Genomic DNA, 12689 nt, shown 5'->3' with positions numbered 1-12689 from the left:
TTCATTCACCAGAAAAGCAGCTAAGTTGCTTTGGTTGGTTCTTTTAGCCTTGTGATATCTTCCAGGGACTTTTCAGGAAGGCATAGATAGAGGCCTGCAGCACATGAAAAGGGCCAGATAAGGTGAGCCATGTTGGCTCAGAGAGTACCTTACCATCTTGTCTTCTTCTTGACATAATAATCCTAGTCCAGGTTAAAGCTTTGTTGGTACATCCCCACCAATACTAGATGTAGCATTTTTGGTCTGGGGAGATCAGGAGTAGGGTCAGGCCATTCTTTGTCATGGCACGTGCCAGCAAGCTGAATCTTGTCCTTGATGGTGTTTCATGGACAGATCTATGGGGCAGGTGAAAGCTAAAAGACACCAAACATGTGAAATCTCTTATTTATTTTTTTAGCACAATACTTATTTTATTTTATTTTTTTAAAATTTTTATAGTTAATCAATTACAGTTTATGCCTTTTCCCCCAACCATCCACCCCACCCCAACTGAACCCACCTCCCTCCCCCACCTCCACCCTCCCCCTTGATTTGGTCCATGTGTCCTTATAGTAGTTCCTGTAACCCCCTTTTCCCACTGTCCCCACCCCACTCCCCCCTGGCTATTGTTAGATTCTTCTTAACTTCAATGTCTCTGGTTGTATTTTGTTTGCTTTTTTCTTCTATTGATTATGTTCCAGTTAAAGGTGAGATCATATGGTATTTGTCCCTCACCTCCTGGCTTATTTCACTTAGCATAATGCTCTCCAGTTTCATCCATGCTGTTGCAAAGGGTATAAGCTCCTTCTTTCTCTCTGCTGCGTAGAATTCCATTGTGTAAATATACCATAGTTTTTGGATCCACTCGTTTGCTGATGGGCACTTACGTTGCTTCCAGTACTTGGCTATTGTAAATTGTGCTGCTATGAATATTGGGGTGCACAGGTTCTTTTGGATTGGTGTTTCAGTGTTCTTAGGGTATAATCCCAGCAGCGGAATTACTGGGTCAAAGGGCAGTTCCATTTGTAGTTTTCTAAGGAAATTCCATACTGTTTTCCACAGTGTCCTCACCAGTCTGCATTCCCACCAACAGTGCACTAGGGTTCCCTTTTCTCCGCATCCTCTCCAACATTTGTTTGTGGATTTGTTTATGTTGGCCACTCTGACTGGTGTGAGATGGTACCTCATTGTGGTTTTAATTTGCATCTCTCTGATGGCTAGTGATGCTGAGCATCTTTTCATATGTCTCTGGGCCCTCTGTATGTCTTCCTTGGAGAAGTGTCTGTTCAAGTCCTTTGCCCATTTTTTAATTGGGTTGTTTGTCTTCCTGGAGTAGAGTCGGGTGAGTTCTTTATATATTTTGGAGATCAGGCCCTTGTCTGAGGTATCATTAGCAAATATGTTTTCCCATACTGTTGGTTCTCTTTGTAATTTGGTGCTGTTTTCTTTAGCCAAGCAGAAGCTTTTTATTTTGATGAGGACCCATTTGTTTATTCTTTCCTTTATGTCCCTTGCTTTAGGGGATGTGTCTGTGAGGATGTTGCTGCGTGGAATGTCTGAGATTTTCCTGCCAAAGTTTTCCTCGAGGACTTTTATGGTATTATGAATTATATTTAAGTCTTTTATCCATCTTGAGTTTATTTTCGTGTGTGGCGTAAGTTGGTGATAGAGTTTCATTTTTTTGCATGAAGCTGTCCAGATCTCCCAACACCATCTGTTGAAGAAGCTGTTTTTGCTCTATTTTATGCTCCTGCCTCCTTTGTCAAATATTAATTGACCGTAAAGACTTGAGTTTATTTCTGGGCTCTCTGTTCTGTTCCATTGGTCTATATGCCTGATTTTTTTGCCAGTACCAGGCTGTTTTGATTACAGTGGCCTTGTAATACAGTTTGATATCAGGTATTGTGATCCCTCCTGCTTTGTTCTTCTTTCTCAAAATTGCTGCAGCTATTCGGGGTCATTTACGGTTCCATATAAATTTCTGAAATGTTCGTTCTATATCTGTGAAATATGTCATGGGTACTCTAATAGGGATTGCATTGAATCTATAAATTACTTTGGGTACTATGGCCATTTTGATGATGTTAATTCTTCCAATCCATGAGCATGGCACATGCTTCCATTTGTTTGTGTCTTCCTTAATTTCTTTCTTCAATGTTGTGTAGTTTTCTGAGTACAGGTCTTTTACCTCCTTGGTTAGGTTGATTCCTAGGTACTTTATTTTTCTTGTTGCTATATTAAATGGGATTTTTTCCCTGATTTCTGTTTCTGCAATTTCATTGTTGGTATACAGGAATGCCTTTGATTTCTGGGTATTGACTCTGTATCCAGCTGTTTGGCAAATTCATTTATTAGGTCAAGTAGTTTTTTGGTGGAGTCTATAGGATTTTCCATGTACACTGTCATGTCATCTGCAAACAGTGACAGTTTCATTTCCTCCTTTCCAATTTGGATGCCTTTTATTTCTTTTTCTTGTCTGATTGATGCGGCTAGGACTTACAGTACTATGTTGAATAGGAGTGGTGAGAGAGGGCATCCTTGTCTTGTTCCTGATCTTAGTGGGAAAGCTCTAAGTTTTTGTCCATTGGGTATGATGTTGGCTGTAGGTCTCTCATATATGGCCTTTATGATGTTGAGGAATGCTCCCTTTATTCCCACTTTGCTGAGTGTTTTTATTAGAAATCGGTGCTGTATCTTATCAAATGCTTTTTCTGCATCTATTGATATGATCATGTGATTTTTGTCTTTGCTGTTGTTTATGTGATGTATTATGTTTATTGGTTGTGAATATTGTACCATCCTGCATCCCTGGGATGAATCCTACTTGGTCTTTTTAGTGTATTGCTGGATACGGTTTGCCAATATTTTGTTGAGAATTTTAGCGTCTATGTTCATCAGCGATATTGGCCTGAAGTTTTGTTTCTTTGTTGTGTCCTTATCTGGTTTTGGGATTAGGATGATGCTGGCCTCATAAAAAGAGTTTGGGAGTCTTCCATCAGTTTGGATTTTTTCGAATAGTCTGTGAAGGATAGGGGTTAGCTCTTCCTTAAATGCTTTGTAGAATTCTCCTGTGAAACCATCTGGTCCAGGGCTTTCCTGCGTTGGGAGTTTTTTGATGACTGCTTTAATGTTGTCTGCCGTTATTGGTCTGTTCAGGTTTTCTGCTTCTTCTTCATTCAGTTTTGGAAGACTATATTTTTCTAGAAATGTGTCCATTTCAGATAGGTTTCAAAATTTCTTAGCATACAGTTCTTCGTAGTAATTTCTTACAATCCTTTGTATTTCTGTGGTATCAGTTGTGATCTCTCCTTTTTCATTTCTAATTGTGTTTATTTGGATCTTCTCTCTTTTTTTCTTGATGAGCCTACTTAAAGGCTTGTCGATTTTGTTTATCTTTTCAAAGAACCAGCTCCTGGATTCATTGATCCTTACAATTGTGCTTTTAGTCTCTATGTCATTTAACTCTGCTCTGATCTTGGTTATTTCCTTCCTTCTATTTGATCTGGGCTGTCTCTGTTGTTGTTCCTCGAGTTCTTGTAGGCATAGGATTAGGTTGTTTGTTTGAAATGTTTCTATCTTTTTAAGGTAGGCCTGTATTGCTATGAACTTCCCTCTCAGGACTGCCTTTGCTGTGTCCCATAGGTTTTGGGTTGTTGTGAGTTCATTTTCATTTGTTTCCAGAAAGTTTTTGATTTCTTCCCTAATCTCGTTCTTGACCCATTCATTGTTTAATAGCATGCTATTCAGTGTCCATGATTTTGAGTGTTTTGGGTTTTTCCCTTTGGGGTTGGTTTCTAGTTTCAGTCCCTTGTGGTCAGAGAAAATGCTTGATATGATTTCAATTTTCATGAATTTGTTGAGGCTTGCTTTGTGTCCTATCATGTGGTCTATCTTTGAAAAAGTTCCATGGACACTGGAAAAGAATGTGTATTTTGCTTCTTTGGGATGAAAAGCTCTATAGATATCAGTTAAGTCCATTTCCTCTACGGTATTGTTAAGTGACACAATATCCTTGTTGATATTTTGTTTGGAAGACCTGTCCATTTTTGATAGTGGGGTGTTAAAGTCCCTTACTATAATTGTGTTGCTGTCAATATCTTTGTTGAAGTCCTCCAAGATTTTCTTTATGTATTTGGGTGCTCCTATGTTGGGTGCATATATATTTACAATGTTTATGTCTTCTTGGTGGGTTCTTCCTTTGAGTATTATGAAGTGACCATCTGGGTCTCTCTTTATGGCCCTTCTTTGGAAGTCTATTTTGTCTGATATGAGTATTGCTAACCCTGCTGTTTTTTCCTGTCCATTTACTTGTGAAATTTATGTCCAGCCTTTCACTTTCAGTCTGTGCAATTCTTTTGTCCTGAGATGGGTCTCTTGTAGGCACCATATGTGTGGGTCATGTTTTCTTATCCATTCAGCCATTCTATGTCGTTTGATTGGAGCATTTAATCCATTTATGTTTAAGGTTATTATCGATAGGTAGTTATTCATTGCCTTTTTTTCCTACCTGTGTTCCTCTGTCTTTCTCTTTTCCTTCCTTTCCTTAAAGCAGTCCTTTTAGCATCTCTTGCAGAGCTGGTTTGGTGGAGGTTTATTCTTTTAGACTTCTTTTGTCTGGAAAACTCTTTATCTGGCCTTCTATCTTGATTGAGAGCCTTGCTGGCCTCTGGTTCTCATTACTTGGAATATTTTTTGCCATTCTCTTCTAGCTTGGAGCGTTTCCATTGAGAAGTCAGTTGCTAACCTTATTGGGGCTCCCTTGTATGTTACTTCCTTTTTCTCCCTTACTGCCTTTAAGATCCTCTCTTTGTCTTGCAATTTTGCCATTTTAATTATGATGTGTCTTGCAGTGGGCCTCTTTGGGTACCTCTTGCTTGGGACTCGCTGTGTTTCCTGGATTTGGGTGACTTTTTCTCTCCTCAGATTAGGGAAATTTTCTGTCATTACTTTTTCAAACAGGTTTGCTCTCCCTTGCTCTTCTTCTTCTCCTTCTGGTATTCCTATTATACGGATATTGTTACGTTTCATGTTGTCCTGCATTTCCCTTATTGTCTCTTCATTCTTTCTGAGCCTCTTTCCTTTTCTTGCTCTTTCTGGGTGTTTTTTTCTACTTTGTCCTCCAGCTTGCTGATCTGATCTTCTGCTTCATCAAGTCTGTTTTTCATTCCTTCTACTGTGTTCTTCAATTCAGAAATTGTATTCTTCATTTCCTCTTGGCCCTTGTTGAAAGTTTCTATTTCCTTTTTCATGTTGATATAGTTTGCAGTGAGTTCACTGTAGTTTCCCTGTAGTTTCTGGTAGTTCTCTTTGAGCTCAGAGAGCTCAGTGAGGTTCCTGATGACCATTGCTTTGAACTCAGTATCTGATAGTTGACTTGCCTCTTTCAGTTAGCATTCTTTCTGAGGCTTCCTCCTTTCCTTTCGTTTGGGAATTGTTTCTTTTTCTTCCCATTGTTTGTGAGACTCTTCTTGTTAGCCTCTGCTTCTTAAATTGATGTGTTCTGACTCCCTGGGTTTATGGTATGAACTTCTATGGTAGAATGCCAGTGGGATTCAGTGGTGCTGTCTCCTTAATCTCCTGTGCTCACTGGTCTTGTGCTGACTTCTATGGGTCTAACAAGGTCTAACTCTGATCTTTTCAGGGCTCCAGGTTTTATTGTCTCACCTGTGCAAAAAAGAGAAAGTAGGGGGGAAAAGGGAAGGGAAGGAGAGGAAAGGGGATTAGAAAAGGAATTGAAGGAAGGAAGGAAGGCAGAAGGAAGGAATAAAAAAGATGGGAGGAAAGGTAAGAAGAAGGAATTTTAACAAAAATCAAAATAAAAAAATAAATAAAAGAACACAGGAAGAAGGAATACAAAAAGTAAAGAATGGAAGGCAGAAGAATACAAAAAGAAAGAAGGACAGAAAGGAAGTAGGAATTTAGGGGAAAAGGAGGAAAAAAGAAAAAAAAGAAAAAAAAAGTCTGCTGCCTTTAAATCGGTCAGGTAGTTCTGCTTGTCTTCCTGTCTGTGAACCAGGAGGGGGTGGTTGGAAGGATTGGTTTCACTTTTCTCTCTTCCTGAGCCACACTCTTCGCTGTTGTTCAGCCTCCAGTCCAGTTCCTCAGGGTCCTTCTGCTCCCCACTAGGCCTTTAGTTCACCACTTGTGCTGTCCTTGAGTTGCACCAATTAGGGGCAACTCACATTCCACCTTCTTGCTCTTTGCTGTCTTAGATGCTAGGGGCTCTCGGTGCTCCTATGGGGTAGTTCAGCCCCCTACTGGGTCAAGTCTTTCCAGGGACTGCAGTCTCCCCCAGCCCTGCGGCTCCCTTCTGCTGGGCGTTCTGCCTTCCTCCTAGAGAGCCAGTAGGCCCTGCAGAGCTCTGTGGGCAGGGGCTAGGTGGGAGTTGTTCAGAACTGGTGCTCTTAGGTGTGGTTGCCCGCAGGCAGCCAGGACATTGATCGGGTTGCGCAGCTGATAGGTGGCTTTGGTTGTGGTGTGTGCGGCCGATCCGTGCCTTTGGGCCTGTGTTGTGCTGCCAATGTGCAGCTTTGGGTCTGTGTGTGGGGCAGCCAGCCACTGATACGGGTGGACACCCACCCGAGGTTTCAGGTGGGGGAGCCCAGCCAGGGTTTCAGGTGTGGGCACCCAGTCCGCTAATCTGGGTGTGTGCCAGCCAGGGTTTCAGGCGAGAGCTGGGGCTGCTTATCCCGCCTTCACAGTCCAGGGGCTGAGGGGGGAGGGGCGCCAGAGGCCACGGCTGCTGTGGAGAGTACTCTAACTAGCTGCTGAATGCCTCTATTTTCTCTCTTTTTCTTTTAGAGAAATTCTTCCTATTCAAGACGCCCTGGTCCAAACAAGCACCTGGCCTCTCACACAGCCCAGCCTGGCTCTCTCCCAAGAATCCTGCAGCAGACCCTGCACCCGGGCTGGAGCTTCAGCTGCCCTGGTCCCCTCACTGGTCCCAGGGACCTTATTGTCCTCCAGCACTCTTCTTACCATCTGATCTTTCGATGTCCTCTATCTTTGGTCTCCGATCTTCATATATGCTGGAATACCATTGGCTGTTCGCTCTGTTCCTTAGATCAGCTAGGTGTTTCACTGGTGCCCAGGGGAAGTGGACTTGCTCCCACCTATCTCGTCGCCATCTTCCCCTTAGAATTCAAATGTGAAGTCCTCCTAGAAACATCTTTAGAACAGAAGGAGCACATGAATTCCCTGAAAAAGTTATAAGAAAATGTGTGAGCACGTTAGTGGAATTAACAACAGTGGGAAGGGAACATTTTAAGCTTCCAGAGAAAGAGAGAGGATTCCTGACAAAGGAGCAACAATGACATGAATTCCGATTTCTCCCCAACATACTATGTGCAAGAGGACTATTAAATCATGTGTGTAAAGCAGGAGAGAAAGTAACTTTAAATACAAAAGTTAATGTTCAGCCTAAGAGTCACTTAAATTTGATGTCATCATGAAACCATTCTCAGTTATACACGGCTTAAGATGTTCTCCAGAGAAATATTTACCTTGAAGACTCTCCTGAAGAAAGTACTCAGGTTAGAAGACAAACGTAATCATGACAATTATGCAAGTGTTATGATAAGTAGGGGGGAAAATAATTTAGCCAGGTTTCCTCTTGACTAAAAGACGCATAAAAAGTCTGAGATAAAGTTCTAAAATACCAGGTAGCGTCAACACTGTCGAGTGGATGAGAGTCTGGGACGATGGGACAGGAGACCATGTTATAGCACTTGTCCTGCTGGGGGAAAACAGAGATACGTTTAAGAAATCCATGGGGGTAGGTTTCAATGTATGTATTTTAAGTTAAGAGAAGGCATCCTGGCTTGCAAAATAGAATGGGTAAACTAAACCATCCTCAGGAGAAAGGACCCATTAAATGAGCAACAGTAAACCCTAAGAAAAACTGAGAAGAGAATTTGGCCAATGGAAGTGATCATTTGCTTTGTTGTACACGTTATGTCAGTACCTAGCAACCAACACCCAGCCTTTTAAGCAAAATGATATGCTAGCATGTACTATGCCACATAGGAAGTCTCAATAAGGTCTGAAGAAGAAATACATGTCTTTTCTCCTTTGAGACAACAGACAATGCACAGTGCAAATATGTTCTCTAACTATCATGCACTAAGATAAGAAGTTAATAATAAAAGGATAGCTCTCATATGACCAAACATATGAAAATTTAAGAATGTATTACTAAATATGAAGTGAAATGTATACTGTATAAACCTTGTGTTCAAAAAGAAATTGTGGGCGAAATTATGGAATAGTTACAATTGAAGAAAATAAAGAAAACTACAAATCAAAAGCAGGAAAAAATGAGAGTTTTAGTTTTAAAAAGGAAATAATAATAAGGAAAGAACTGTATCACTCATGCAGTGCTGGTGGGAAGGTAAAATATTACAGCCACTCTGGAAAGTAGTCTCGTCATTTCTTATAAAACTAAATGTGCAACCCAGCAGTTGTTCTCGTGGGCATTTGTTCTAGAGAAACAAAACTTACGTTCACTCAAACACCTGTACACAAATGCCTATGGAAGCTTTCTGTTAAAACTAACAAGATATATCTTAAATCCCTTGTTGAAATTAATATGTAGAATTTGTAGGAAACATCTTTGAAATGAAGAACAAAAATGTGTTGAGTATGTGAAAAGAGAATTTCATGAAGGGAAACCCCAATTGTTAGCCCACTATGAAGTGATGTTCAATCTCACCTGTAGTCAGAGAAGTAATGGGTGCTCTTTCCACCCATCAATGCCAATAGAGTCTGATGATACCGAGTGTTGGTGGGAATAGGGAGAAGTTGGGAACATCATGTACTGTGATGGGACTGTGATCTAGCAGAGGCTATCAGGAGGGCCATCTGCCAGTACTGAGAAAATTAAAATTACTTATATATGTCCATTTGAATACACACACACACACACACACATAAAATTTTGCTAAGTACAAATCATTTTTTCCTGATGGTCTATATTAGGATATATGCTATATAAACATATAGTTCCGGCCAGGTGGCTCAGTTGTTTGGAGCCTCATCCTGTCCATACACTAAAGGTTTTGGGTCGGTCCCCAGTAAGGGCATGTACAGCAGGCAACTGATTGATGTTTCTCTCTCACACTGATAATTGTCTCTTTCTCTCTCTCTCTGACTCCCTCTCTGTCTCCTTTCCTCTCTCTCTAAAATCAATTTAAAAAGCTCTACTTTGGGTGAGGATTAAAATTTTTAAAAATTATATACACATACGTATGCTGGTATATATGTATATATATTCATTCATCTATATCTATCTGTCTATCTCTCTTCCTATACATAGGAGTATCATCCATCTCCTGCTACCTAGAATTCCATTTCTGGGCATAAACCTCACATAAAGTGTCTTAAGGTCCATAGAGAGACATGCGCAGGCTGGTCATCACAATGTTGTTTGTATGAACTTAGGTGTTCACTACCTGGGGGAATGGAGAAATAAAAGCTGGTGGATGCATACATTTCTAAAAGAAACATCACTCTCCCCGGGGTCCAGAGTTCTCTAGACGTGGACACACAAGAGCAAACTAAGACATGGTCAAGAAAGCATGTTCACCATGCCTATGGTCCCATTACTATCATTCAAAGTCTGAGTGCTCCACTGAAATTGAGCACTGCCTCATGTGGCAGGCTCTGTGCCATGCCTTCTCATGTCCTCTCATTTAGTAAAAAGGAGTAGATGCTTCCTCCTGTACCCCGCCCTGCAGGAAACACATGGAAGACCAATAAGAATCACCATAAAGAACCCATAGCATAGGCCTCTCATTCCCAGGCTGAGTTGATAATGTTTTGAATAACATGTGCAGAGGTGGGACACATGGGAAGAGGCAGGTCTTTTGAATCAAAAGATATCTCCTAAGAGTTTAAGAGCATAAACCCCGCTCTTCAAGTCAGCGCTACTGGGTGGAAATGGATCATTGGAAATACTTGCCCAAATAGACAGATAACAATCACCAACAAAACCCCAGCTGGAATAATGGGGTTGCAAAGACGTATATTAGCTTTTTTATGAGATTTTTTCCACTGACAACAATATTCCCCTGTGATATTTATTGTGTTGTATATCAACAGCATAGCTTATAAATTCATGTGACATAATGAAATGTTGGGAAAATGCTCATTAGTGCAGACATTTTGGAAAGAGGACAACATATATATGTGTGCATGTGTAACTCCAAACTTATATTTGCATTTTTTTAATTCCAAAAGTTATTCATAGGAATTAATTACAGGTGGATAATTACAGAAATTTGGGAAAATGTCTTTGCAAAGATATTCATCACGGCACTGTTTGTTGTTGCAAAAACAGTTGGAAACAACTGAAATTATATTGACAGAACTTTGATTAAGTAAATTATGGTTTATGTGTACAATGCTACGCTGTGCAACCATTGAAATAAAAAAGGATGACTTTTAGTCTTTATTGTGTAAGAGGTTATATTGCATAATGTCTAGAAAAATAAAAGGCAGATCCCAGAACAGTAATTTGTCTCAGGATGTGAAATATGCATGTCATGTTTGTGTAAAATCTCTGGAAGGATGAACATAAAACTCTTCAGAGGAGTAAATGCTGAATCAAGGTGTTTTTTGGTGCAGAGACACTTGTACCCAGATGTCAAAGGACACTTGTATTTTTACTTTCCACTTGAACAAATAATATAGAATCTGAATGTTTCCACTATCAGGTATAACATTTCTAAATAATTTTTAACTGAAGATATTTACATGTGGGGACACAAAGGGAGGAGTCCCAATGAAATGCAGCTTCTTCACTTGTTAAGGACCCCCTTTGATCTTGCAGGAGAGGGAGAACATAAGAAACAGTTTCCAAGGAAAAGATCCTAAGAGTTTCGGATGAAAGTTCAGGAGAAAACATGCGGAGGCCAGGGGTAGGAGATGACCCTTTGAGGGTCATAGGTAGGACGCACTGGGACAGTGCTAATCGCTCAGAGCTAGATGGAGTGGTGAAAATGGTGGTGGTCATGCTCCCAAAACATCTTCTCAGTGCAGCCTAGGAAAGACTTCATCCAGACCATTCTGACCAAAGGTAGTTGAATGTGAAGAACTGTGAAGAGATGCTCTTGTCCTGGGTCCTTATGGAATAGGTCGAAACAAGCCCTACCACAGAAAGGAAGTTTCTAAGCTCACCGAGCAGTGGTGACAGCCCACATGCCTGCTTTTCCTTCTCCAGAATTTTGCCCTTTGAGAGAAGCTCTACCTCTAACCCCAAAGAGTCTGGAGAAACGAGGGTATCAGGAAAGAGACATACTTCACCTCTGCTCATTAGACTGTATTGGCTGGCACTGCCCGCAAGACAGGGAGGCTGATGGCCCAATGGGGTTGTGCAGGATAAACCCTCAGCACACACATCTCCCCTTCCTCTGCCCCACCTGTCAGTCCTACTCTGTCCTCTAACATTGTCTGCTAGCAAGAAGAAGCATAGGAGTAGTTCCTGGGCGACTTTGCATCGTTATACCTTTGGCAACACTTAAACATTTTTTCTTCCTGCTGGGAAGGGTGAGGCCTAAGAACATCACAGGGGCTATTAGCTGTGTGGCCACAGGTAATGGGAAGTGAGTCCACGGTATGATTTTGTTCTCATATCCCATCCCTGTACATCCTCCATTTGCTCCACAGCCGTCTTTGTCCTCATCAACCTTCCTTAGTCTTCCTCTTTGGATACTCCTAATCCTCCCATCCTTTCTCATCTCCCACTTTCTCATGTCCTTTCCCCAACTGCTATCCTTCTTTCTCAGCCCTTTTGCTCACTGTGCTGTCCCATCACTCCCTCTATTCTCGCATCTCATCTTCATTGCTCCATTCCCAATCCTGCCCTACTGCCTACCCTTATGTCCTTCCCCCCTTCCTCATTTCAGCTCTTTCTTACAGTTTCCTGGGTCCAAGAAGAGATCGCAAGAAGCCAAGCTCCAGGTGTAGCCATGGGACAGTTTTAGGAGTGATACAGTAGAGGGACATCAGAGCAGAATGGCCAGGACAGGTTGGTAGCCTTCCAGAGGAGGTTGGAGAAAAGACACTAATCGGTAATGGATAATGGTAAGCTGGAGGAACTCAAGAAGAATGAATCCTCTACATGGGAGCTGTACTGATGTGTAATTAAGTAAATTCAGAAAGAGGCATCACTCCCACAGACTACATTTATGGATACTCTCTGAACTAAGAGGTTGGGGGAGAAATGCAGAACTTTGGAGGAGAAGGTTATAATGGACATCCTACAGTGAAAATTCTAAGGGCCTGACTGGAGTAATAATGCTTACTCTTTCAAAGGCTTTATCGTGCATGTGAGAATGGTGACTCACTTAATAAGGGAGAAAAATATGGCAGAGGATGGACATGAAACATGCCTTTTTAGACCTGCAGATATACCATGTATGTATTGATGTAGTTTTTATGTAATGGGCTAGTTCTCTCTCTAGATCTTACCTGTTCCCTAAACATTTTATGGGATTATTTGTGTTAGTAAAGAGATGGAACCGATTTTCCTAGAGGTGAAAGGTGAACCATAGAGTATAATAATCATTGGCACTGATTTAAAACAGCTTTCTACACCCTGATCTGGAAGGAATCTCCCATTTCCCATGAGAAGAATACTTTACAGTGACATTTGTGGTTCTTTAGGCTGTGATCAAACAAATAGTCCTTCCTTGTACGCTACTGCTGCCTGG

This window comes from Desmodus rotundus, chromosome 9 (assembly GCF_022682495.2).
Source record: "Desmodus rotundus isolate HL8 chromosome 9, HLdesRot8A.1, whole genome shotgun sequence".
NCBI classification, from domain to species: domain Eukaryota; kingdom Metazoa; phylum Chordata; class Mammalia; order Chiroptera; family Phyllostomidae; genus Desmodus; species Desmodus rotundus.
This window is presented reverse-complemented; position numbering follows the sequence as displayed.